This window comes from Anabrus simplex, chromosome 1 (genome assembly GCF_040414725.1).
Source record: "Anabrus simplex isolate iqAnaSimp1 chromosome 1, ASM4041472v1, whole genome shotgun sequence".
Classification (NCBI taxonomy): domain Eukaryota; kingdom Metazoa; phylum Arthropoda; class Insecta; order Orthoptera; family Tettigoniidae; genus Anabrus; species Anabrus simplex.
Genome location: NC_090265.1, coordinates 465,539,372 through 465,545,395, shown reverse-complemented (window position 1 = coordinate 465,545,395; position 6,024 = coordinate 465,539,372).

Here is a 6,024-nt window from a genome sequence, read left to right as displayed (position 1 = left end):
TCAGACACATTCCCAATGGAGGTGAACAGCCATGTACCATTTTAGCTACATACCAGCCCTCCTGCCATTCAATCTATGGGAATAAAACCCAGGTCACCAAGGAAGGCAGCTAATAGTACTAATGCTATGGAGGCACAAAAGAGGTGATGATCATGTAGGAAAACAAAGACAATAAAGAAAACAATCAAGAGGAGTCAAGAAAAGCAAAATTTGTGCAGATGTGATATTTTGTCATCTTTAATTTTCCTGTTGCATGGATGGAGATGAAAACCACAACTTTAGCCAATGGGTGGACAAACTTGTTGCAAGATACAGAACCTGAAAATGATTTTGAAGGTTATGTGACATTGATTTTCCATGTAATCATAAAGACAGCAGGAGATGATCTTAGTGAAAGTGAAGTGGAAGAATGGCTAGACAGTAATGATGGTGATCCAGTTTATCATATTCAAAGCCAAGAAGAGATAGCAGAAAGTGTTCTACAGAGCAAGAAAGAAGACTGCAATGATATCAAAGAAGAATTAGCTCCATTTTGTCCAAAGTTATTAGAAATCATATGTATGATATCATGTAGATAGGAGCATCTCTGGATCCACAAGTGCTAGGATATTATTAACATTTTAGGCAGTTTTGTTCAATATAATTATTAAGAAACAACTTGCGAGTGGGAAACAGTGGAAGACCCATTTATTCTTCTAACCTACTTGTTCAAAGTAATCTTCATCCATCGAGTAAGTTGCGTCATTATTACCGATTTGTAAACTTTATCAGAAACAAACAATATAAAGAACTTCTGCCACACTAATCTAGGAAGCTCCTGAATTAAACTGTAGATAATTGACCTCCATTTCACCTTCTTTTTGTCCTGGTCCACTCTCTGACACTTCATATAGGCTATTACTACAGTGAGTTTGCAACACCCAAAGGCCATTTTACATCTAACTGCCAGATTTCACCCCTAACCTGGAGAACAGAGACACTTTTTGGAAAACAGATGATGCATGCTAGATATCAGTGGCATTTCTTCCACTGCAATACCAGCACTAACCTAGAGGAGCTCCTCCACCCAGAGCCACCGGCCCTTTCAGTGTGTCAGGTTTTTTACTGCTGCCAGCACTGAGTTACTGGCTGTACGGTCTACTCCATCCAGTGAGTTCGCCACACCCAAAGACAAGTTGCCCCTAACTTGGAGAACAGAATTATTTCAGTGGCAATTCCTCCTCTGGGGAACCAGCACCCAACTAAAGGAGCTCCTCCACTCAAAGCCATTGGCTCCTTTAGAGTCGGGTAATTTACCTCCGCCAAACAATCAGCACTGAGTTGCTGGCTGTACGTTCTACTCCATCCTGTAGTGAGTAATGCTGACCACACTAAAATGGAGAATTTATATATCTAAAAGTGTGTGTAAAACAATTTCTTTTATGGTGCTAATATTAATAATTTCAGTATATTACAGAATATCTCTTATTTTAAAAAATGCAATTTTACAGACTTTCAATTTAAAAAAGACACCCCCTTAACCCCTATTAGTCCATCAAATTGAGTGTTTACTGTACCAACAAAATATACTACAATGACACTGCTAGGCTTAAAAGTATTTTGTACAGAGGGTCCTAGAAATCAGCTCTATAATTTGAAGGGAAATGTTTACGTCACTCTTTTAAAAAAAGAGAAGACCTTCAGTTTTACATGGAATCTCAATTTCTCTTGGGGCTTAACATAAAAAAGGTATAGCTGGTATAAATTGTGAAAATTATACCTTTGTCATGACCATTGTTTTTCATACTTCTCTATAAAGGAGTTCATCTGGATGTTAATATGTCTCAAAGTTCAGGTTTCTACTTCTATGAAATCAATTGAAGAGGCTACATAAAGTCACATGTCACTGTCCATTGTACTCAAGCCAACTGCCGAGTCACTACAGAGACTATCAATATATAATGGTACCAAATGCCTCCAGTTGCATATTTTGGACTGAAGAGGGTACCTTCCCTGTTTATCATACGTCACAGCAAAATTGTAAACTGGTCAGTTACTGAAGAAGGTGAAAATATGTAACAGTAGCTAATTCAAAATATGCCACTGTACATCATACACCCACCACTCCATTATTACAAAATGTATTATTCTCTCTCAGTACTTCAGCCATCAGAGAAACAGTCAATCAGAATATCACTGGACTATAAATCACTTTAAAAAAAGGGTCTAATAGTAAACTCTTACATTAATTCTCCATCCCGCATAGTAGGGAAAATAATAGTAATCCATCAGCGGTAAAATTCATATAACCACATTTCAGTTTAGAATTGTAGTACAGTTATGGTATATCTGGACAGTACAGTATCTTACCTGCTATATTCGTGTGTATCTTTGTGTGTGTATCTATTAGAGCATAGTACTAATAATAATTTGCCTAAGCATTTAGCTTTGTTGGTCATCTTCGAGTACAATAGTTCATGTAAATTTCAAACTTGCAATTTCAATTTCTGTTTGTGCTTAGTAGTGACATACGGTACCGGTATTGTAATTAGGATACGTCTAAACTTAGTTTAAAATTATTGTAGTGTACTGTACAGTAGTATACGAGGAATATCTTGTTAGAAATAGGTGTGCTTAGTTTATTATTACCGAGCTCGACAGCTGCAGTCGCTTAAGTGCAGCCAGTATCCAGTATTCGGGAGATAGTAGGTTCGAACCCCACTGTCGGCAGCCCTGAAAATGGTTTTCCGTGGTTTTCCATTTTCACACCAGGCAAATGCTGGGGCTGTACCTTAATTAAGGCCACGGCCGCTTCCTTCCCACTCCTAGCTCTTTCCTGTCCCATCGTCGCCATAAGACCTATCTGTGTCGGTGCGACGTAAAACAACTAGCAAAAAAAAAGTTTATTATTGTAAAATTTTTGTGTAGTATAGTAGAGGTATCTGTAGAAACTCCCTTACTAAAATTCTGTTGTTGTAATTAAGACAGGCTTAACTGCAGTATAGAATTGTGTAATTTTTGTGTATACCTTTCGGTATTCAGTAATTAACAGTAGTTTTTATCTGTTAGGGTGTTGTAGGATAAAGATAGAATACGACTAAGTAGTATAATAGTGTAGCAGTATATTAATTACCTAATTGTCGTGTGATCTTTGAGTACTAACGTAGACAATATTTCTTTTCATTAATTTTTTTGCACAAAACAAGTTATTTTATTTTTCCTTTTCTTTTCATTTTTTCCGTAAAGAATGGCTAAAGAGTGCAAGTGTAGGAACTGTGGGTGTGGCGAGGCACTGAGGGGTATGAGGGAGGAGTTGGAGAGTTTGAAGGAGATAATTAGGATTTTCACAGAAGACAGGAAGGAAGATAGAACTCCGTCAAACAATGTACAGGTTACAGTAGGTGTACAAGAGGGAGGGGAAGGAAAGGGGGAACTGTAGAAGACAGGTGGTCTAATGTTCTAAGGGGAAGGAGATTGCAGGCTAAGGGCTCTATTCAGGATCAGAACTCAGGACAGGTGTCTGTTAGAAATCGGTACAAGCCACTCCAGGTAGAACAACAGAGGGAAGATGAGGAACAGGGAACTGTTGCTGAGATGTGTGGAAGTAGGAGGAAGGGAAAAGGTAGGAAAGGAAAATGAGAGTAGAGGATAGGAAAAGACAGGTGGAACAGGGTCACGGGAGGAAGATAAGGGAGGAGGAAGTAGCTTCTGCAGTTATCAGGAAAGATAGGGCTGACCAGGAGGGGAGGGGATCAAAGGAGGTGGGTAGGGTTGAGGCTCTGGTCATGGGGGATTCCATTGTTAGACACGTGGGGAAAGTGTGTGGAGGAAAGGGAACCAGGGTAGTGTTATCCAGGAATTTGGTTGAGGCAGATGCTGAGAAAAATAGAAGAGAAGGAGGAGGGGAAGAAGAAGGTGGTTGTTTTTCACATTGGTAAGCTAATATAAGTACCAACATAGTTGGAGATGTGTGGGATCTGGTAAATGCAGCATGGGTAAAGTTTAAGAAAGTGGAGATTGTTATCATTGGAATACTGTGTAGGAGGGATACTGACTGGAGGGTGATTGGTGATTTAAATGAGACTATGGAGTGGGTATGTGGGAAACTGGGAGTGAAATTTCTATATCCTAATGGGTGGGTAGGAGATAGGGATCTGCACTCAGATGGCCTTCACTTAAATCGCAGTGGTACGTATAAGTTAGGAAATTTGTTTAGAAGGGTAATAGGGAGGTACATTCAAGGAAACGGTGTTGTCTAGGGAGCGGTGATGAGGGTACAGAGATCTGGAAGTCAAGTAGGGATGACATAAAAATGTTAGTGTTGAACTGTAGAAGTACTGTAAAGAAAGGAATAGAATTAACTTAATAGATATATATTTACCAGATATTGTAATAGGAGTTGAATCATGGCTGAGAAATGATATAATGGATGCAGAAATTTTCTCACGGAACTGGAGTGTGTATTGTAGAGATAGGATAGGAATGGTGGGAGGGGGAGTATTTATTCTGGTGAAAGAAGAATTTGTAAGCTACGAAAAAGTTAAAGACGAAAAACATGAAATTCTAGGTGTAAGGCTCATTTCTAAAGATAATAGGCAACTTGATGTCTTTGGAGTGTACAGAGCAGGAAAGGGTAGTGCTGACATGGATTCAGAATTACTTGATAAGATAATCAGCTATGTGGGAAACAACATGGAAAGGAATGTGATTGTAGCGGGAGATCTTAATTTACCAAATGTCAATTGGGAAGGAAATGTGAACGACATGAAGCATGACCAACAAATGGCAAATAAGTTAATATGGGAAGGACAGCTGATTCAGAAAGTGACAGAATCAACTAGATGAGCTCTATAGGAAAACCGAAATAACAGATGGTATTAGTGATCACGAAGCTGTGTTTGCCACAGTTAAAAATAAATGTGATAGAAAGGAAGGTTTTAAAAGTAGGACTATTAGGCAGTACCATATGGCTGATAAAGCAGGCATGAGGCAGTTTTTAAAAAGTAATTATGATCGGTGGAAAATGGTAAATAAGAATGTAAACAGACTCTGAGATGGGTTTAAACCAATTGTTGAGGAACGTGAAAACAGGTTTGTACCTTTAAAGGTGGTAAGGAATGGTAAAGACCCACCTTATTATAATAGAGACAGTAAGAGACTAGAAGGAGGTGCAGATTAGAAAGAAATAAGAGTTAGAAATGGCTGTGGAAGTAAGGAGAAATTGAAGGAACTTACTAGGAAATTGAATCTAGTAAAGACGGCAGCTAAGGATAACATGATGGCAAACATAATTGGTAGTACAAATTTTAGTGAAAAATGGAAGGTTATGTATTGGTATTTTAAGGCAGAAACAGGTTCCAAGAAGGACATTCCAGGAATAATTCATGAACAAGGAGAGTGTGTATGTGAGGATCTTCAAAAGGCAGAAGTATTCAGTCAGCAGTATGTAAAGATTGTTGGTTACAAGGAAAATGTCCAGATAGAGGAGGTGACTAATGCTAAAGAAGTATTAAAATTTACGTATGATAACAATGATATTTACAATAAGATATAAAAGTTGAAAACTAGAAAAGCAGCTGGAAATGATAAGATTTCTGAGAATATACTAAAGATAATGGGTTGGGATATAGTACCATATCTGAATACTTATTTGATTATTGTTTGGTTGAAGAAGCTATACCAAATGAATGGAGAGTGCTATAGTAGCCCCTGTATATAAAGGAAAGGGTGATAGACATAAAGCTGAAAATTACAGGCCAGTAAGTTTGACATACGTTGCATGTAAACTTTGGGAAGGCATTCTTTCTGATTACATTAGAAGTTTGCCAAATTAATAACTGGTTCGATAGAAGGCAATTCGGTTTTAGGAAAGGTTCCACTGAAGCTCAACTTGTAGGACTCCAGCAAGATATAGCACGTTTTGGATTCTGGTGGTCAAATGGACTGTATCGCGACTGACCTGTATAACCATTTGATAGGGAGGATCACGGGAGACTACTGGCAAAAATGAGTGCAATTCGACTAAACAATAGAGTGACTGAATGG